Source organism: Chiloscyllium plagiosum, unplaced genomic scaffold (genome assembly GCF_037043375.1).
Source record: "Chiloscyllium plagiosum isolate Xiang-an unplaced genomic scaffold, Cpla_swu_hap1 HiC_scaffold_7, whole genome shotgun sequence".
Taxonomy (NCBI): Eukaryota; Metazoa; Chordata; class Chondrichthyes; order Orectolobiformes; family Hemiscylliidae; genus Chiloscyllium; species Chiloscyllium plagiosum.
In genome coordinates this window covers 92,729,819-92,752,738 of record NW_028270145.1, presented here as the reverse complement: position 1 = coordinate 92,752,738, position 22,920 = coordinate 92,729,819, and the positions used below count along the sequence as shown (strand labels likewise).

The window sequence follows — 22,920 nt, the reverse complement described above, 5'->3', positions numbered from 1 at the left end:
CCTTTAAAACACAATAATGTAAAGATTGATTCATATCAGACTCAAAAGGTTAACTTTGTTTCTCCACAGACAAACTGTAAAGGTAAAGTTGCCATAGTCCTAAAGCACCAAAGGGCTGCTCTCTCCTTAGAGAAAGAGAGAGAGAGAGAGAGAACTGGTGATGGGTTTAACCTGAGGGTCACCACATCTCAGGTGAGGGGTGAAGTTCAGAATGTAGGATCTTCATGGTAACCTCAACCAGTGCAGGAATTGAACTTGTGCTGTTTGTGTCATTCTGCATTATAAATCAACTAACCGAGTTAAAATTGTGAGCTGAGGCCCAGCTCCACTCCAGACTTGAGCACATAATCTAGGTAGGTACTTCAATGTGATGGTGAAAGTAGTCAGCATTGTCTTTTGAATAATGTTAGAGCTATTCTACTTGCAAAGATGGATTTAAAAAATACCTTTGACACCACACAAACAGAGCAGAGAGTCTTTCTGGTGGCTTTGCCAACATCTCTCCCTCAACCAACATATGTCTAAAAAAAGTAAATGATGGGGTACACTAATAAACTGGCAATGGTACTAGACGTGTCATCCAAATGGTCTGGACAAATGATCTGGAGATGGATGTTCAAATCTTACCCCAGCAGGTGAAGAGCTTAAATTTAGCTGGTTTCAAAGATGGAGATAAAAATACACCTAGTCCTGGGAAGAGCATGAAGCTGCTGACTATTGTTAAATTGGACATGGTTTTACAATGGGTGCTTTATTGAAGGAAAGAAATCTGCTACCTTGATTTGGTCTGACCTGTAGGTAATTTTCAGATCCACAGCAATGCGGTGGAGTCTTAGCTGCTGTCTAAAACAGCCTTTCAGGCTTTTCAGAATGTTTCAGAAGGTGGCTCACCATGACCTTCTCAGGGCAATTACTGATGGAAAATCATCCTAGCTTTATGGATAATGTCTACACCTCCTTAATGAACACTATAAATCAAAACTGGACACTCAATTACTTACCATTTGTGTGAGCTCATTGATGAATGTGACAAATAATTTTTGGACAACAATGACGATATACTTCAAGATAGCCTTTTTCCTGTCACAATTTACAATAAAATTCATGCCTTAATAATTAAGTACCAATGATATTCATTGGTGGAACTAGCTTGAAGGACTTGCCAAGTCCATCAGTGTAAACCAATTAAATTAATAGCAGAAATTAATTGGTTAGCTAAAGCAACTTGTGTTAATAATATCTCCACCTGATGTCAATGCAGTTCCCCATCTCACACGGCTGAGCAATCACCAATAACTTCTCTTTGTAATAATTAAACAAAAATCAGCAGGAATACAACATACAGAGGGAAAAATAATTAAGCTAATCACAACTGTTTGGAATAGCAGTTGTTTTATAATAAAAGGTCACGACAACAGATTACCTTAGTTAAATAAACCTTGGGTCCCACAGCATCAGACATGTTTGTGTTAAAGATTTCACCATCTTCTGCAACCTTATGTTATTATCAAGTCATCTTTCATTTGAGCATTCTCAAAGTAACAGCATTGCTTGGCCCATGTGGCTCAGTTTCAATATCAAAGCATGAACGATCACTTGACACTAGCTTTCTGTCAGTGGTTGGATCATTCTCTGGAGGTGCTGACAGACAGGCACAACATGGGGTCTCTACCTTCATAAACAGCAGGAGACCTCCCAGCAGCAAAAGCCTGCCTCGTTGAGTAATGGCAAGTATGTTATGTTAATTTTGTTATTTTATGTTAATTTTGCAGCACTGTTGTATATGACAAAGACCTAAGGCTTATGTCTACAGTTGTAGAACCATCATTGGTTATGTCAGGGTATTCATGTCCTCTGCCCCAATTTTTAAAACTTCACCCCAGCTTCACCCAAAACTCCACAACCACCTGATGAAGGAGCAGTGCTCCGAAAGATAGTGCTTCCAAATAAACCTGTTGGGCTATAACCTGATGCTGTGTGATTTTTAACTTTGTATACCCCAGTCCAACACCGGTTCCTCCAAATCATGACTATCAACGACACCACTAACTGCCAGCTTAAAGTGGAGAGGATCTCCAAGAAGATTGCACATATCGTCACAGACATTAAATTTCTACAGAAATGCAGGAAAGCAGGTAAGATCCTAAAAGGATTATGGATCACAAACCCACTCAACAACACAGACTACGTGGAGAGACTTTGCCACTGTCACCTCTTGCAAACTCCTCAATCATCTCATGCGTCAACTCTACAGCAGGCGCCACAACCTTAAAATTAAAATGGAGTCCACACTCTCAGCCTACACTCAGGAGACCACAGACACCTGATGAAATAGCAGCACTCCGAAAGCTAGTGCTTCCAAATAAACCTGTTGGATATAACCTGGTGTTGAGTGATTTTTAACTTTGTACACCCCGGTCCAACACCAGCACCTCCAAATCATCCAAGCTTCAAAGCCATCCATGCCCTGCCCCTCTCAATCTCAATAATATCCTCCAGCACAACAATGCTTAATAATGCTTGCATTCTAATTCTGGCCTCTTACATATCCACAATTTTAATCACACTACCACTGTTGGCTGCACCTTCAACTGTCAAAAAGTGTGGTGCTCGAAAAAGCACAGTGGGTTAGGCAGCATCCAAGGAGCAGGAGAGTCGACATTTCGGGCATAAGCCCCTCATCACACATTCCTAATGGCTCTGACTCTCCAGCATCTGCAGTCCTCATTTTGTTCTAGTTGCACCTTCAACTGCCTAGATGCAACACTTGTGATTTTCCACCTAAATTCTACAGCCTCTTAAGCTCTGACTCATCTTAAGATGTGAGGAGAAAGTGAGGTCTGCAGATGCTGGAGATCAGAGATGGAAATGTGTTGCTGGAAAAGCGCAGCAGGTCAGGCAGCATCTAGGGAACAGGAGAATCGACGTTTCGGGCATTAGCCTGAAGAAGGGCTAATGCCCGAAACGTCGATTCTCCTGTTCCCTAGATGCTGCCTGACCTGCTGCGCTTTTCCAGCAACACATTTCCATCTCATCTTAAGATGTGCCTTGAAACCTACTTCTTTGACCAAGTGAATGTCCCCTTTTTCACACTTAATGGATTTCCCCGTCACTTTTTTCTCTTGAATTGTGGAGACAATTTTACCATTCCTTTATGCATCTTCCAGCATTAACCTCTCATAAATCTGATAGAACTGAGAAAGCCTCGGGCTAACAACTTGAGGATTTCTATCCAAGTTTTCCTGCCCAAATATATTTGCTCTGTCTATTTTATAGGAGAAAGTGAGGACTGCAGATGCTGGAGATCAGAGCTGAAAAATGTGTTGCTGGAAAAGCGCAGCAGGTCAGGCAGCATCAAAGGAGCAGGAGAATTGACGTTTCAGGCATAAGCCCTTCCTGAAGAAGGACTTATGCCCGAAACGTCGATTCTCCTGCTCCTTTGATGCTGCCTGAACTGCTGCGATTTTCCAGCAACATATTTTTCAGCTCTGTCTATTTTATATCAAACAGTATAACCATTGTATCCATTAACACTACAGGAGGTTCTCCAAGGCTCATTTGTAGACATATGCTTTCTTGAAACAGCTGTATATAGGTAACTATCCAAAATTGCCTTGCTGACCTTTTAAACAAAGGTCTTCACAGAAATGACCCACAACTATCTGCCCCTATTCTGAAATGGAAATCCTGCATCACAAAACCAACAAAATGTTTAGTTTGAGCTGAGCCTCGAAGGGATCCCATGGCAACACCATCTGTTTGACCATACATGGTATCGTTAAAGCTAAATGCAACCTTGAGTTGCTAAGTTCAATGACTATAAGATTCTGACAATGGCACAGTGTCTAGATTGCCATGATATCAGAGCATGACACAAATGTCGAAAGCTTTCATAGTGAATATGCTCACCATGGCAGAGGAACACACAGACATGGGATTGCTTTTGATATGCATGCTGCATACAGTCTTCACAAAACGTAAAAGAATATTTCACCCATGTGTGTGAGACACTCGCTCAGAACTGGTTATAGCAACTTTTTCAACGATTTGACCAATTCATGCTATGCAAAACCAGTCATCAAAAAGCTAGGGCATAGCATCTGTGCTTGGGTGACTGTACATGGATATGGGGAAGCAGAAGAACAAATCCTATGCATACGCAATAAAGTTGCTTACTACCTTTACACAAGACTAACAAACATTTATACCGCACTGTCAGGATTGTATAAAGTCAACAGGATGCAAAGAGACAGCAACACATTGACCAGTGACTATTTTCATGTCAAAGTCAATTCTAAATGCTGAAACAATGAAAACCCAACAACAAGCAAAGCGGGAGAATGCACTGCTAAAATTTTTATTCCGAGGCAAAGACCAAAGAAGGAATAAAAAGGAACAAAACACAGTCATTTGTAAAAGCATACAAAAGTATATATTTTATATAAATATATTGATATTGCATATAATCACAGACAAGTCCATACAAATTAGTGTAACAGTGTGCATATTACACATGTTAACAATTAGCAATCTCTCAGTCTCTGCTCTTTCCATCTATTTACCATAAATGTGACTGGTGCTGACTGATTTGATCATGTGACAAGATTCCTCAAATTGACCTTTGTTGCATGCTGCACAAGTGGGTGGTTATTGTATCTTGAGCATCGAGAACTTCATATCTACACATTGCAGATGCAGCTAACATGGCTTCAAATATTGAGAAAGAAAAATCAAATACTGCAAAGTAACTCAAAGAGTTGTGTTAAAGAAGGTGTAGTCCGTGATCTACTAAGCTAGGTGGTTCTGAACTTATCAAACAGACACTTAGAGTAATTTGCACCATTTAGCATGTTGCATGATTATTATTTCATTTGGAAATGTTACTAATTAAGGCAGCTTAATCTTTTATAAACACAGCTAAATAGTTTTTTAAATAAGCCTTCTCATTTCAAGCAGTCCCTTGTGCCCATTTGATGTTAACATTAATTCTTTATCCAAATAGTTCATTACTCTTAACTTTTGGATGTTGTAAAATATAGAGTTTCATTCTTCTTCCTATTTATACAGAATTTTGCTAATTTGTCATGTGTTTCAAAGACATCATAACTCAGATTGCTGCACATCCACAGAGCAAAATATCTTTGGTTGATCAGTCATGAAGTGCCAATCGCTGTTAATCTTAGATCCAAGTGACTGTTTCATTTCAACCAGGGTATTCTGTCATTAAACAGTCCAAAGTAAAACCAGCAGCTCGCAAGACTATCAAATCAGAAAAATCAACCAGTTTTTCAGATCAAGGAAAACCCTAAAGCTTTCTATAGGTGTATAAGGAATAAAAGAATGACTAGAGTAAGATTAGGGTCAATCAAGTACAGTAGTGGGAAGTTGTGCATGGTGTCAGAGGAGAGGAGGAAACGCTAAATGAATAATTTTCATCAGTATTCACACTAGAAAAAGACAATGTCATCGAGGAGAATACTGAGATCCAGGCTATTAGACTAGATGGGATTGAGGTACCGGAGAAGAGGAGGTGTTAACAATTCTGGAAAGTGTAAAAATAGATAAGTCCCCTGGGCCGGATGGGATTTATCCTCGGATTCTCTGGGAAGATAGTGAGAAGATTGCTGAGCATTTGGCTTTGATCTTTATGTCGGCATTGTCTACAGGAATAGTGCCAGAAGACTGGAGGATAGCAAATATTGTTCTCTTGTTCAAGGAGAGTAGAGACAACCCTGGAAATTATAGACCTGTGAGCCTTACTTCAGTTGTAAAATGTTATAAGAGATAGGATTTATAACCATTTAGAAATGAATAAGTTGATTAGGGATCATCAACACGGTTTTGTGAAGGGTAGGTCATGCCTCACAAACTTTATTGAGTTCTTTGAGAAGGTGACCAAACAGGTGGATGAGAGTAAAGCGGTTGATGTGGTGTATATAGATTTCAGTAAGGTGTTTGATAAGGTTCCCCAAGGTAGGCTATTGTACAAAATACAAATGCATAGGATTGAGGGTGATTTAGTGGTTTGGATCAGAAATTGGCTAACTGAAAGAAGACAGAGGGCAGTGGTTGATGGGAAATATTCATCTTGGAGTTCAGTTACTAGTGGGATACTGCAAGGATCTGTTTTGGGTCCACTGTTGTTTGCCATTTTTATAAATGAGCTGGATGAGGGCATAGAAAGATGGGTTCATAAATTTGCGATTAACACTAAGGTCAGTAGAGTTGTGGATAGTGACGAAGGATGTTGTAGATTACAGAGAGACATAGATAAGCTGCAGACCTGGGCTGAGAGATGGAAAATGGAGCTTAATATGGAAAAGTGTGAGGTGATTCACTTTGGAATGAGTAACAGGAATGCAGAGTATTGGACTACCAGTAAGATTCTTGGTGTGTAGATGAGCAGAGAGATCTTGGTATCCAGGTACATAGATCCTTAAAAATTGCCAACCAGGTTGAGAGGGTTGTTAAGAAAGCATGTGGTGTGTTAGCTTTTATTGGTAGAAGGATTGAGTTTCGGAACCATTAGATCATGCTGCAGCTGTATAATACTCTGGTGCAGCCACACTTGGAGTATTGTGTACAGTTCTGGTCACTGCATTATGGGAAGGATGTGGAAGCTTTGGAAAGGGTTCAGAGGAAATCCAGTAGGATGTTGCCTGGTATGGAGGGAAGGTCTTACAAGGAAAGGCTGGGGGACTTGAGGCTGTTTTCGTAAGAGAGAAGATTGAGAGGTGACTTAATTGAGACATATAAGATAATGAGAAGATTAGATAGGTTGGACAGGAAGAGCCTTTTTCCTTGGATAGCGATGGCTAGCACGAGGGGACATAGCTTTAAATTGAGGGGTGATAAATACAGGACAGATGTCAGAGGTAGTTTCTTTACTCAGAGAGTAGTAGGGGGGTAGAACACACTGCCGGCAACAGTAGTAGACTCACATTTAAAGTCATTGGATAGGCATATAGACAAGAATGGAATAGTGTAGGTTAGATGGACTTCAGATTGGTTCCACAGGTCAGTGCAACATCAAGGGCTGAAGGGCCTGTACTGCACTGTAATGTTCTATGTTCATATTGGACTCAAAACATTAACTGTTTCCCTTGTCACAGATGCTGCCAGACCTATTGCATTTCTCCAGCACTTTCTGTTTTTAATTCAGAATGTTGCATGACCCTGCTTTGGGTATCCAAGCCAAATGATCCTAATAGGCTATTATTATTCCACCAATTGGCAAAAAGAGTAAGCAGTAGTTGAATCTTCCCCAGCGTCCGCGCTCACCCCAGCCCGGACGAATTTCACATTGGCCCCAAGGTCCCGTACTTCCCGCGGGAGCCTGTGCCCCACAACCTGAGCCGCCTCCGAAATTTTAATTTTGTTTTGTTTAGGGAGGTGAAGAGAAAGGTCCTGTATCGACTGCTGCTGCACACCATCCACCTCTTCTCCCTCAGCCACCGTCCGGACACGCCTTGGCGTGCCCATTTCCACCGGGCGGTGGGGATCCCCAGTGGAGGGCTCTCTACGCGGGAGTCCTCCTCCTTTCTCTCGGGGATCTGGGGTGGAGGGTGCTGCACGCAGCAGTCCCCTGCAACCGCAGATTGCGGTGGTTCACGGACTCCCAGCCCAACTGCTTGTTCTGTGGTGCTGTGGAGTCCGTGGACCACGTCTATATTGGGTGTGGGCGTTTGCACTCCCTTTTTGATTTCCTTAAAAACCTTCTCCTCTGTTTTTGGCTGCACTTCAGTCCCACGCTCCTGATCTTTGGGCACCCGGTACGGAGGAAGGAGGGCAGGTCTGAAGACCTCCTCGTGGGTCTGCTCCTGGGCCTGGCCAAACTGGCCATCAACAGGTCCAGGCAGCGGACCGTGGAGGGGGTCGTTAAGGCCGACTGCCTGCCCCCCTTCCGCGGTTACGTCAGGGCCCGGGTGTCCTTGGAGAAGGAGCACGCGGTGTCGACCAACACCCTGGAGTTGTTCAGGGAGAGGTGGGCGCCGCAGGGAGTGGAGTGCATCATTTCTCCCTCCAATTCTATTTTGATTTAGTCCCTACCCTCCTCCTCACTGTTTTGATCACACAGCATTGCCCTTTGATGTGAAGGGCAGTGTTTGTCACTGGCCACCCGGGTGTTTTCCTATCTTCCTGGTGGTGGAAATTGAATAAAGATTGGTGCACTGTGTCTTTCACTGTGTCTCACACCTGCACACACACACCATGGGTTCTGGGGATAAAATAAGCACTACCGCACTTTAGGTGGTAGTGTGGGGGTTAAAGGGGAAAAAAAAAGAAAAAAAAAAATATAAACAGGAGAAAAATTGAATCTTCCCCAGTTCAGGACCTCATGACAGACTTCAGTTACTGGTGACCTATTAGTATTGCCAATATCTTCTCACCAAATCTGAGCGAGTGAACGAGTTTTTAACAAATATTTAGGATTCAGATATTCAACGCATTTAAAAAAAAAAGTTAAAGAATGTGACTGTTTAAAAACAAAATTGCTTTAATTTGTCTAAGAGTCCCATCAACAAGAGTTTAGTTTGGGGGAGTAGCATTCTATTTATACACAGCACAAAATCCACATATCCAAAATGATGGTGAACACCAACGGGGTGAACCATGACCTTTCTAGACATCCGCGAGAAAAGCACTCGAGGTTACAAATTTGACTGTTGAACTGTAGATGCGAAAGAGACATTCCTCTATAATTTATGGCTCTTTGGCATCACAAATGTCAACTAAAGGTTTCAAGGTATGTGCAGATCAGAGTAGGGAGGCATTACAAAGGTACAGCAAGGTCAGACTAGCAGTGGTTCAAAGTATTTTTGTGGAGTCAGGAGAAATAAAAGCACAATTGTTTTAAGAAAACCTTTCTCCTTTTTCCAGTTGGAAAACTATTGCACATGAGCAGAGTGGTTCCATTAGGCACTGAGAGAAAGTGAAGACTGCAGATGCTGGAGAATCAGAGTCAAAAAGTGTAGCGCTGGAAAAGCACAGCAGATCAGGCAGCATCTGAGGAGCAGGAGAATTGATGTTTTGGGTGTAAGCTTTCAGGAATGGCAAGCAGTCCACCAAAACGCAATCAGGACCTAATGATGTCATTCAGACCCCAATTTGTGTGTGGGGAAGAGGTAGCCTAGCAGATGATGACTCATTTTGTTCAAGATCTTTATTTACCTGCTAAGTGACAGTGAAAATCAGCTCAACTGTAATAACTAAATGAAGCCTTTCAATGCCCTGGAGTGTAAACAGCAAAACTAAAGGGACATCAGTGAAATTGGACAGATTTATAATAAGTTCCTATTTATCTTTAACTTATATTCAACTGTTTGTTTATCTTCAACAAACAGTTAAAGAGTAAACACAGTTGAAAAACATTCTAGAGTTAATGTTAACTCTTTCAGAGATTGGTGAGAGCTCTCTACAAACGGAGTACTGTATCTCTGAAAACAACCAACTACCTTGTTGGTGAGATGGCATTGGGAGGCTATTTGCTTCTTTTGAGAATACTTTGACATTTGAATGACAGTAAATGCAAAACACTATTGACATCTTGACCCACACTGGAGGAAAACATTCATTCTGGCTCACTTTAACAGGGAGAAAAATAAACGGATTTGACGCAACATTAATCACTGATATCAGAGTTTAAGTGTTTTATTGCAATGCATTCTGGCATGGAAATACTAATTGATGAATTTATGTTGCTTTCCAGTGTAAATGGTATCACCTTCTAGGATCATGATGGATAATTAACATGTTATCTAAAACCATTCACCTGTAGATGTTGTCTTGCACAAAACAAGCCTGAACAAATAGTAGATCCAAACCTGGTTAATCCATTGGCACAGTCAACAATTACCACACAATGACCAAATTATCACTGTGTCCTTATGGCTATTTTTGTCTGTCTACAAGTGTTGCCTGACCTTCTACACGGTACCAATATTTTCTGATTGGATTCAGATTTTTAATACCTGCAATATCATTTGTATTTAGGTTATTATGCTATTTGTGTTATGTTCTGACATGACTGTCTCTGATAATCCAGGAATAATGTAGCTGACAGGTGAACATCATGAGCCCTGACCCAACAAATCCCACCCCTCCTCCCCTAGCTGGAAGTAGTCAGTGAGGAGCCCAGAGAAGAGAATACCAGCTGCCCCAAAGCCATATCACAGTCAATTGGCCTGGGAGGGGCTAGATGGGTGGAGGGGCCACTGAAAGAGCTCAGCAGCCAGATAAGGCAAGGACCCAGCTTGTCCATCACCATGCCCACTACCAGCACATGCAGGCAGGTACACATATAATGCTGAGAGAGTTTGACCCAGCAACAGAGGAATAGCAATATATTTCCAAGTCAGGATGGTGAGTGACTCAGAGGTTCCCATGCTGGCCTTAAGCTTATAGATGGAAGCAGTCATGGGTTTGGAAGGATTTTTAGTATATTTCTGATCTTGCAGATGGTAAACACTGCTGGTACTGAGAGTCTGTGGTGGAGGGAGTGGATGTTTGTGGATTTGGTGCCAATCGGGCAGGTGCTTTGTCCTGGATAGTGTCAGGTTTGTTCAGTGTTGTCCAAGCTGCACCTAATCAGGCAAGTGGGGAGTATTCCATCACACTTCTAACTTGTGCCTTTGAGATGGCAATCAGCTTTAGTGAGTCAGGAGGTCAGTTACATGCCGCAGCATTCCGAGACTCTAATCTGTTCTTGTAGCCACTGTATTTATGTGGCCAGTGCAGTTCAAGCTCTGGTCAATGGTAACTCTCAGGATGTTGATTGTGAGGAATTGAGTGATAGTTACACCACTGAATGTCAAAGGACAGTGATTAGATTTTTTTTTATTGGAGATGGTCATTGCCTGATATTGTGTGGTGTGAATGTTACTTGCCACTTATAAGTCCAAGCCTGGATCTTGTCCGGGTCTTATTGCATTTGAACATGGACTGCTTCAATATATGAAGAGTTGCAAATGGTGCTGAACATTGCACAACCAGCAATGAACACCCCACTTCTGGCCTTATGATGGAGGGAAGGTCATTGATGAAACAACTGAAGATGGTTGTGCCTAGGACACTACCATGAGAAATGCCTGAACAGATATCCTGGAGCTAAGGTGACTGACCTCCAACAAACACAACCACCTTCCTTTGTGTCAGGTATGACTCCAACCAGCAGTGAGTTTACCCTCGATACCCACTGTTCCCAGTTGTGCTCGGGTCCCTTGATGCCAACTCTGTCAAATGTGGTCTTGAGCGTCTTCCTCCCTCTCACTATTCCCATCATCTCACCATGCTTACACGGAATGCCTTGCACCTTTACATTTGTTGTGAATTTTCATTTTCTTACTAATTGGTTTTCCAAACTAGGCTGTTGAATGTGGAACTGCACTGCAAAGACAATCTATATTTCCATTATTAGGAAATGTTTTTGTTGCTCTTTTATTGGTCACTTGGCAGAATATGAAAGCTGTCACTGGTACACTCAAGGTACAAGCGTAATCCATCAGTGCCAAGTGGCAGCATTGAACGGTCTTTCAGATTTACATCTTTGGAATGGCATCTTACTAAACAGCAGGTGATGGGATGTGTGGAAACATTTCTCCAAAACAGGTGATATTTTTGTCTCTTATTCAGGGTGCAGCAGTCAGACAATATGGGAAACAGTCATTGAGAAGTGGCAACAAGTATTAATACTGTGATAAATTACCACATCTGTATGCAATGGATGTAATAACGTGCTTGCAGCGACAGTTTAAACAGAAACAAAGCTGTAGGGTGTGTTGTAAATAGAGATTAGATTTAGCAGGTTCCCCACGAGCCGTCAAATTAGAGACTGAATGAAGGTTTGAAGGTGGCATGTTGCTGCACATCTTGACAAATGAGCCAAAATAAAACTGCCTAAATACAGGGGCAACACCCTCCGACATAATTTCTCAGCTGCACAATGTGATGTGTTCTCAGCACCAACCCGTCCTTTTCATCTGCTGTCTGAATGTTATATAACCTTTAGCTTGCTGTGACTTAATCTCTCTGCACGGCAAAAACCAATGCAAGTTAACAGGCACATTTTTTGGATCTTTTACCATTCCTGCAGTCATGGCATCTCAGTTGTGGAATCTTGTCTCCCTGCCCCACCTCCTCCCATGGTTCTGCCCTTGGGGTAAAAAGGCTGTATTTAGCTCGAAACAAAATATGGAGTTGCCACTGTATGGTGTTGATCTCCTCCAATTTAAACTGACACCCTCCTTCGACTGACTGAACTGGTCCTCACTCTGAACAACTTCTCTTTCCAATCTTTCCACTTCCTCCAAACCAAAGGAGTAGCCATGGGCACCCGCTTGGGCCCCAGCTATGCCTGCCTCTTCGTCGGATATGTGGAACAGTCCATCTTCCGCAGCTACACTGGCACCATCCCCCACCTTTTCCTCCGCTACATCGATGACTGTATCGGCGCTACCTTGTGCTCCCACGAGGAGGTTGAACAGTTCATCCACTTTACTAACACCTTCCACCCAGACCTCAAATTTACCTGGACCGTCTCAGACTCCTCCCTCCCCTTCCTAGACCTCTCCATTTCTATCTCGGGCAATCGACTCAACACGGACATTCACTATAAACCAACCGATTCCCACAGCTACCTAGATTACACCTCCTCCCACCCTGCCCCCTGTAAAAACGCCATCCTATATTCCCAATTCCTTCACCTCCACCGCATCTGCTCCCAGGAGGACCAATTCCAATACCGAACTACCCAGATGGCCTCCTTCTTTAAAGACCACAATTTCCCCTCAGACGTAGTTGACGATGCCCTCCACCGCATCTCCTCCACTTCCCGCTCCTCTGCCCTTGAACCCCGCCCCTCCAATCACCACCAGGACAGAATCCCACTGGTCCTCACTTACCACCCCACCAACCTCCAGATACAGTGTATCATCTTTCATCATTTCCGCCACCTCCAAACAGACCCCACCACCAAGGATATATTTCCCTCCCCTCCCCTATCAGCATTCCGTAAAGACCACTCCCTCCGTGACTCCCTCGTCAGGTCCACACCCCCCACCAACCCAACTTCTACTCCCGGCACTTTCCCCTGCAACTGCAAGAAATGCAAAACTTGCGCCCACACCTCCCCCCTCACTTCCCTCCAAGGCCCCAAGGGATCCTTCCATATCCATCACAAATTCACCTGCACCTCCACACACATCATTTACTGCACCCGATGTGGCCTCCTCTACATTGGGGAGACAGGCCGCCTACTTGCGGAACGTTTCAGAGAACACCTCTGGGACACCCGCACCAACCAACCCAACCACCCCGTGGCTGAACACTTCAACTCCCCCTCCCACTCCGCCAAGGACATGCAGGTCCTTGGCCTCCTCCATTGCCAGACCATGGCAACATGACTCCTGGAGGAAGAGCACCTCATCTTCCGCCTAGGAACCCTCCAACCACAAGGGATGAATGCAGATTTCTTCAGCTTTCTCATTTCCCCTCCCCCCACCTTATCTCAGTCCCAACCCTCGGACTCAGCACCGCCTTTTTGACCTACAATCTTCTTCCCGACCTCTCTGCCCCCACCCCCACTCCGGCCCATCACCCTCACCTTAACCTCCTTCCACCTATCACATTTCCAACGCCCCTCCCCCAAGTCCCTCCTCCCTACCTTTTCTCTTAGCCTGCTTGGCACATCCTCCTCATTCCTGAAGCAGGGCTTATGCCCGAAACATCGATTCTCCTGCTCCTTGGATGCTGCCTGACCTGCTGCGCTTTTCCAGCAACACATTTTTCAGCTCTGATCTCCAGCATCTGCAGTCCTCACTTTCTCCAATTTAAACTAAACAGGCATCAATTTGACACATGGATAGACAAAAACAACTCTTGTGGAAGCAATTCTTACACTTCTTCGATTAACTATTCTGCAACTTATTTGCTTCTTAGTAACCAACTCAGTCATTGTGAAAATTAGACACACTACAGCTTTGTGACCACAAGAAGCAGAACTATACCTCAAATCCTCCCCAAAATCAATTATCTACTCCCTTAATACCAACAACAGCCAGACACAATCAAGTTGGGCCAGATTCATGGCAACTAAATCTGAAAAATTAGTGTCTCAAACACATAGACACAAAGTAGAAAGAAGGGAAAGAGAGATATAGAGAAGGGAGAATCCTATGGGTGTGGAAGTAATGGTCCAGGGACAGGAAGGAAATATCATAAGGTGGTGTTGCAATTTCAGACTGCAACCACTTCCATGGGAGAAGACCAAAACCTTTTCTTGCCAGTTGGCGCCCTCAAATATGGTCAAATACAGACCATTTCAGGAGATTCTCATTTTCAGGCAGGACACGAAAGATCATCCTACTCGACTTGTTAGTCATTGCAGGCAGGCTGTGAGTTCATTTATTTATCCTTTCATTTGATGTGAGCATTGTCAGCAATGCCAGCACTTGTTGCTTATGCTTAACTGCACCCTGAACCATGCTACACCACTTTAAAGGCAAGTTAAGAGTCAACCAGGTAGTGTTTCTGGAGTCACATGTAGACCAGACCAGGTCAGGATTGAAAACTCCTCTGTTTATGGACATTTGTGAACCACATTTATTTTTAAACCAGCAACTAAAGATATCTTTAGGATCAGTATTACTCAGAATTTGTAACTGAATTTAAATTCCACCAGCTACTGTAATAGGATCTGAATCTGGGTCAGCTTGGGCTGTTGGATTATCAGTCCCCCGACATTATCACAAAGCTACTGTTTTCCCTTTGGGGAAGGAACAGATGGGTCAATCAGCACTAATCCATTGCAGACCACTGAGTACCAAATCCCCAACGTTAGTGTCCTTGCCACCTAAACTATCCTTCCTGTGGGCAATCCTCAATGCTGGGAGTTCCAGAGGTGGAGTTGAAAGAGTAGAACCTAAAACATGGGTAACAGCTCCAAGATAAAATAACAATGAAGAGAAGTAACTTCACTCTAAACATTGCATATCTTTAGAATCATCTTCCTCAACTGGCTGTGAATGCTCCATAGTTGAATACATTGAAAGCTGCGGTAGATGTTTGGAATCAAGGTTATAAGGAGCAGCTGGGATTGTACCAAGTAGTAGAATATGTTCAACAGGTCATATGATTTGCTGTTATTCCTGTTTCTTGTGTTCCTGTCATATTAATACATGTGCGGTTATATCATAACTTGCACCATTGAGAAGATTCAAAAAAAACTTTTGAAATGTATTTCCTGTTCTAATGTTAATAAAAATACAGTGAATTTGTACACAGTGAAGACCCACAAAACAAATGTAAAAATGTTGAGGTAAATTTGTTTAGATGGTATTGGTTCAGAGATACATATTGCCTAGAACATTCACGAAAACATTGCTGTTCTTCTTTGAAATATTGCCATGAAATTGTTTGTCTTCATTTTAGAAACATATAAAGTACCTTAGTTTAACATATCATCATCTGATAATGCAGCATTCTGTCCTTACTGATCTGATAGCCTAAATATTTGTACTCAATCTTTAGAGTGCAACCTGAAATCACAGCTTTCTGTCTCGGGGTTAAAAATCACTATACCTTTCAGTAGTGAGTAAGCAGAGAAGGATCTCACTGAGCATACAATTTCATTTTCTTCTCTGACCTTGTATTGCTGTAAGCTGCACTATGATAGGTTTTGTTTTAAAAAGGAACAAAGGCACCCATACATGGAGATTAATTTTATTTTGCAACTCTTAATTTAAACCTGAATAACATTTCCAAAAATGCAAGCATTTTAAGTTGGTTGTGCTAAACAGTCACACTTTTTTAAAAAAATCAATGATTAATTAGAATTACCACAGTAAGATGTCACCAAGTACAGGTTCAGTTAAGACAGTGCCACAGAATGCTAATAACTAAGTGCAAAACAAAAGGAATCACAACATCTTCCATCGTACTCAGAGACATTTCCAAAAAACCTATTAGTTCAATCAGGAAAATAAGAAGCCATTCATTAAGCTCAGGCTTGACGCTGGCAACTTTATTTTTTTTCCCCCAGTTTCTTCTGATCAATGAAAATTGCTGGGATTATTGTGTACCATACTCTGAAAGCACAATTACGATGTTTAACATTATGTAATAGCACCAATAGAAATATCTAACACAAGCATGCTCAATGTAACGTAACTCAATGCACCCTGAGTAAATTATTACTAACCTCTAGATTTTATTTCATAGGAGATAATTGTCTGCTCTTGAAGGCCAGGGGGTGGAAATAAATCCTCTCCCATGAGAAGTGGTGCGAAATCCTCAGAAGCCACTTAGGAGAAGCCAACAGATTCTGCATCAACAGAACAGTAAAATAAAAAGACGCCAGTTAGAAGCAGCATAGTTTTTCTGATGGGTCTTGGATATGGTTTCAGTTCCAGAACAGTACTGTGAGGCAGAATTTTATCTCCTCTGGCTCATGAAGAGATAGTTGATGACAAGAAATGCAACAGGAATTAATTACAAGCCAGATGGATCTCAGTCCTTGTGAGAGCGCGTGGTGAGCTGTTTCTCTGCAACATGGTGCATCTTCCCAGCACAAGCTCCAGAAATCGCTCACAAAATTCCACTCACATAACAGGAGCTGGGAGAAGGCAATGGAAAAAAAAACTGTGGAAAAAAAACTGACAGCATATAAAAACAAATAGCAATGAAACTTAATCTTTTCATCCCTTCTTTACTGCTAAGCCAACAATGATTAGACAATGCAAGGGAAGAACATGCATTTTGAAAGAATGCAAGGATGAATGAGGGGAAGCAGAACTAATGGACAGGCTGGTAAATCTATCTCTTTGAGATAAAGGGATGAGAGTTGACATGGCAGCTATGTTACTAACTGGCTTTGCCAAGCTCCACACAGTACAGAACAAGTCTGCATACATAATGATCTTTCTTCATTTGAAAGGCTTTCTGATTAACCATTTCAAGACGCAAACCTCCTTGCACCTTTCTTGTTAGCCTTGGATGCTCAATATCACAAAATACACACTGACTTCAAATCAGCCAGATAAATAAAGCTGTCTTATTTCAATGAAAATTGAAGACATTTACTTGAACAATATTCCCAATTTTTCTCATTAATTTTCAGAGGTTTGTTGATGCTAACAATAGCAATGATTCACTAGAAAGTCCATTCTTGCCTACAAAAAGAAACTTCAAGTTTTCTTGGATTGCTTTTTGGAGGAAGTGACAAATGTTCAAACTTGATTGGTACAATATGAAACAAAAATCTGCGTCATGAATTATGCCTGTACATGTAAAATTTTCAGATTTATAACTTCAGGCATAAGCATCCCTCATTGACATTTTATTAAACAGCAAAGCTAAATAGTTCTCAGTAAACACTGCTAAGTTTGTATTTAATGTTGTGACTTGGCTGAAAACTGTCATGAAGTTTTATTTTAAATTCTCCCACGGTGCCGATGGAACATTTGTCAGATTGAGATTCACAACTGACAGTCTTGCCACAAACCAACAGCTATATTTCCAAAGATTTAAGCTTGAAAATAATGTGACTTTAAAAACATACAGTAACCCCCTAACAAGGCTGACCAGCTTGAATGCAGGCCAGTTGGATCCAATCTGACTCGGACTGATTCACTTTCAATTGAAAATCTCCTGTTGATGTCTCACTGCCAATAGCACTGTCTTGGTGAGGTGTCTTATCTTGATTTTATTCTTTAGCTGCTTGGCAAATACTCGTGCGTAATCCCTCTGAGCCACTAGGTTGGCAGTCTCCAATTGGCTTCTGGGGTGTGTGGTAACACGTTTCAGAAACTTTATGGAAAACATAAACAAACCTTAAGACAAATGCTTGTGCCTCAGTCACTCACTGTTCAGCCTGTTGTGGTATTGCTTAGTTATGGATGGCTGGTTTGTGCTGCAAAAGCATGAGATCAATTCCCAAACCAGCTGAGGCCACCACCTTCTTGATCTTACCCCTCACCTGAGGGTACTTTCTGGAGGGTATTAAGTCAAATACAGTGGACATCCAAAGAGGCTTGTGGGTTCAGGTACAGAGATCTTTAAAATGCCTCAATAAGTGCAGAAACTCATCAAGAAAACTCATGGAACACTGGTCTTTATACCTAGAGGGTTGCAGTATCAGGACACAGAAGCAGCACATTGGCACTCTGTCTCCGCTACCTCACAGTTCCAGGTACCCAGGTTCAATTCCACCCTAGGGCAGCTGTCTGCGTGGGTTTCCTCTGGATGCTCCGGTTTCCTCCCACAGTCCAAAGATGTGCAGGTTAGGTGGATTTGCCATGATAAATTGCCCAAAGCGTCCAGGGATGTGTAGGTTAGGTGGATTCGGCATGGGAAATGAGACATTGCAGGCCCTTCATTAGCATAGGAGTGTGGGTCTGGGTGGTGTTGTCTTCAGATGGCCAGTGTGGGCTTGATAGGCTGACTGTTCTGCTTCCACACTGTAGGGATTCTGTGAAGCTATTCTGCAGCTATATCGAAGACTGTTTAGACACCACTTGGAGTACTGTGAGCAGATCTGTCCATCACACCTTAAGAATATATTGGCCTTGTAGGTCTACAAGGATGATTCCTGGACTTCAAAGTCATGAGGACAGATTATACAAATTATGCCTGTTTTCTTTAGAATTTAGAAGCTTAAGGAGTGATCAGATAAAGATAAGCTATTTCCTGGAGATTCTAGAACTAAGGGGCAAAGTCGAAGAATTAAGGCCATACCATTCAGGAGAGATATTAGCAAGCACATAAAAAGTGGTTGGTGCGTTGGAACTTTCTTCCACCACCAGCTGTTAATTTTAAATCTGAGATAGATAAATGTTTGTTACGGTATTAGTTAGGTTTGTCCAGAAATCAGCTATTACCTCATTGAATGGCCAACAGGCTTGAAGGCTGAATGGCCCACTCTTGTACCTATAATGTTAGGTGAGGTGACCCTTAGGTTAAATCAGTAGTGCCTCGTGCTAATGAGAGAACAGCCCTATTGTTGTTTGGGACTATAGTGACTTTACCAATGTTACTGATCTATATTGACAGCAACAGAGGCTTGATTTTGTGGTGCGATCTGAAAAAGGTTCTCTCTTCTGAATGACTTGTGGATGTTACATCTGGCGAGTGCGTCTATGTGCGTGTCTGTGCGTGTCTGTCGATGTTTCCGTACGTGTATGTGTCGACGTGTCCGTGTGTGTGCGTGCCTGTCTGTCTGTCCATGTCTCGGTGTGTGGATTGGAGGGATGCTGCAGGGTGTAAAGTTTAATCGTACTCTGAGTCACTCTCCCAAGTTATAACCATTGACACTGCTTGAAACTGTAAGTGAAGGTAAGGCAGTCCAGGATATAATTGGCCCCCACACACTTTAGCCATCTTACATTAATTGTATGATCCCAGCTGATGGGTATCATTGGACAAGTCAGATCTCATAATGAGACCTGGTTGGAGAGATTTATTTCAGTGTCCTTAGTTAATATGATGGCTAGTCACTAAAATATATTCACACAAGGTTGCAGAGTTTCTTTAACAACAGTTCATCGTACAAAAAAAATGAAACTTTTAAAAAAAAACAGATGTCAGCTAGTGAGATCAAACCACACCACAAAACAAAGTTTTAACTCATATTCTGATGTTATCCATTACTGGGACACAAGTACAGAGAAATTACTCACTTATCTCAAATCTTGAGGGTTCAACTTGACTGATTCCTGACAGTTTCTTTGCTGTGGACTACAGAGACAAGACAATTTAATAGTCCTTTCACAAGCCTGCCAAGATCAATGTTTCACCAATTGGGGGAATTAAATTCTCTCAGTGCCTATAATCTACACATTTCTAACCAAACTCTCCTGGTATGGAGGTTCTACAAACTAAAACCATTGGAACAGATGCAACAGAGACAGAGAAACTCGAAGGATTGAATAGAGTGTTCATAGGAAGCTGGGTGAGAGAGTGCATAATCAAGGTAACTATGAGAGTTGGTATGTTTGTAGTGGATATTGAAGGCCAGTCTATCCCAGAAATGGAAATAGAGATGTTGAGAAAAGAAAGGGAGGAGTCAGAGATGCACCAGATAAAGAAGAAATTGGAAGCGAAATTAATCATTTTTTCCAGTTCCAGATAAAAAAAGAGAAGCAGCACCAATGATGTAATTGATTTATCAGAGACAGAGTTGTAGGGTGGGGGCCCGAGTTGGACTAGAACAAGGAAATTGACAGTTTTTTTGTTTTTTTCTCCAGCCCCTTTCCACTTACATCTGCGATTCTTCTGATGCGTATGTCAGTTTCAGAATTTCCAGTTCCTGGGCTCCTGCTACTCTGGCTTTGGTAAATGATTCCAGTTTCCTTTTTGGCTTTACTGAATCAATTCCATTGCCTGCAGCTTTATGAAACAATGCCCAGTTAAATTGCACACTTATTCACTTGAAGAGATTAATTCTGATTTTTAAAAGTTTTCCTAAATGATTCCTTCTCCTTGTGGCTTAAATAAATACTTTCCACCATCAGCCTCGTTTGAATGTCGGATTTCCCAATATATTTGCAGCCTTGAGAAAATCTCCTCAAATGTCTTCTTCCTTGAAGCTTATGTTTCTAATCTGCCCTTTTATTGCTTTACTTCTGGCCTTGTGATGTCCCCAGGTCTGAAACGTCAGTTGAAATTGCTTTATAGAGCCCTTGATTTCCTTGTTGCTATCCACTTTACCTGAACTGGGACAACTGTCCTTAGTTCTCACTTTCTCAGTCTGCACCATTTTTAAAAAGTTTCTCCTTGCCACGAGCTACTTTTAAATTTATTCATGTGACCTTGGTTGTCTGATCACTTTCTTGTATTGAACAAGAAGCAAATTTATTACGGATAGTTCTCTTTTAACGCACATTTACGAAGTGGAATTTGTCTGTAACGCAATTTGTGAATTGCCAACTAAAGTGAACTCACATTCGCTGTTAGGCAATTCTCATCCCTGGCATTAGATTATAGAATCAGAGAGTCATAAAGCATGGAAACAGACCCTTCAATCCAACTACTCTACGCCGACGATATTTCCAAAGCAAACACGCCCTATTTGACTAATTTCCTTCCAAACCTTTTCTATTCATGTACTTTACCAAATGTCTTTTAAATGTTATAACTGTTTCTGCTTCCACCACTTCCGCTGGCAGTACATTCCACAATTGGACCACTCTCTGTACAAAGAAGTTGCCCCTCATGTCCTTTTTAAATATTTCTCCTCACCTGAAATAAACACTCCCTATTTTGATCTGACCAATCATTCAGAAAAGACTTTGGTCATTCACTTTGTCTATTCACCTTTTGATTTTGTAAAGCTCCATAAGGTCAGCCCTCAATCTTCTTTGCTCCAACGCGAAAAGTCCCCATCTATCCAGCCTTTCCTTTGAATTCAAACCTGACAGACCTGGCAACATTATGGTAAATCTCTTCTGAATCCCTCTCCAGCCCAACAATATCCTTCCTATAACCGAGTGACCAGAACTAGACATAGTATTCCAATAGAAGCCTCACCAACATAATGTCCTGACTCCTATACTCAAAAGACTGAGCAATGAAGGCAAGCGTGGCAGATGCCTTCTTAAGTCATAGATAGTCAGGGTGGTTAAGTTTCAAAGAATTATGTCCCTGAACCTCTACGTCTGTCGGTTCTATAACACTAACCAAGGCCCTATCATAAGTCCTGCCCTTGTTTGTTTTACCAAAATGCAAAACCAACACCTTGCATTTATCAAAATTAAACTTCTTTTACCACCCCTCAACCTTTTGACCAAATTGATTAAGATCTTTGTAATCCTAGATAACCTTCTTCGCTGTCGGCTATACTTCCAATTCTGGTGTCACCTGCAAGCTTACTAACCATTCCTCCTACATTCTCATCCAAAGTATTTATTTAAATGACAAACAACAGTGGACCCAATATTGATACCTGCAAGACACTGCTGGTCACAGGCCTCCAGTCTGAAATCTTCCTTCCCACTTATCTGCTAAAAACATCCTGAAGCAAGCTCCACCACCTCGGTCTCCTACCACAAAGCCAATTTTATAATCAATTGGCAACCTCACTTTGAATCCCATGCGATGTAACTTTTTGAAGTTTTTGTGAAGATCTGTAGCTCGGGAGCTGGTTGGATTCGTTGTTGGTCTGATCACAAGCTGGTAGGTTTGTTTGCAGACATTTCGTCCTCTTTCTAGGTGACATCATCAGTGCTGTGTTGCCTTTTGTGAAATACTACTGTTCTGCTGTGAATTGATGTGGTTCTGTTTGAGCTATTTCCGGTTGGTACTGGTTCTGGCTTTTCCATTGCAGTGGTTTGTATATCAGGTCAAGGTCAATATATTTGTTGATGGAGTCTGAGGATGAGTACCAGGCTTCCAGGAATTCCCTTGCTGTTCTTTGTTTGGCCTGTTCGAGTATCATTGTGTTGTCTCAGTCAAACTCATGGTTCTTGTTGTCTGTGCGTATGTGTCCCGGGGAGAGTTGGTCATGTTGCTTGGTTTTTAGTTGGTGTTCATAGTTGCTGGCCACAAGCTGACTGCCTGTTTGTCCTACATTGTGCTTAGTGCAGTCGCTGCATGGGATTTTGTAAATTACATTCGTTCTGCGCAGAATGGGTATTGGGTCCTTTATTCTGGTGAGCTGCTGTCTGAGTGTGGTTGCCAGTTTGTGCACTGTCAAGATCTTTAGTGGGGTTGGAGCAGTCCAGTTGTCAGTTCCGAAACGGTTTTAAATGTATGGGAGAGTAGCCAGTGTGCTGGGGCGTGTCCTGTCTTCTTGGTGTTCCTTGTCCACCAGGCATCTGCACACGAAGCTTTGCGGATATCCATTTTTAGCAAAGACTTTGTATAGATGTTCTTCTTCTTCTCTTCGCAGTTGCAGGGTATTGCAGTGCATGGCGGACTGGACTGCACGTC

At 42.1% G+C, this 22,920-nt stretch overlaps 1 protein-coding gene across 6 annotated transcripts in view; it reads right to left on the bottom strand.

Annotated features, from left to right (window-relative positions):
* lypd6 (LY6/PLAUR domain containing 6) overlaps positions 1–22,920 on the bottom strand; it is a 238,790-nt gene that overhangs the window by 61,599 nt on the left and 154,271 nt on the right. For 4 of the 6 annotated variants that reach the window (XM_087989250.1, XM_087989251.1, XM_087989253.1 and 1 more), the window contains exon 2: positions 16,196–16,318. The exons of 1 other annotated variant lie outside the window; for it this stretch is intronic. The gene's annotated coding sequence lies outside the window, so the exon portion shown is untranslated. Of the gene's footprint in view, positions 1–16,195; positions 16,319–16,489; positions 16,878–22,920 lie in introns of those variants that run through there. One more of the 6 variants, XM_087989252.1, reaches the window with a different exon arrangement.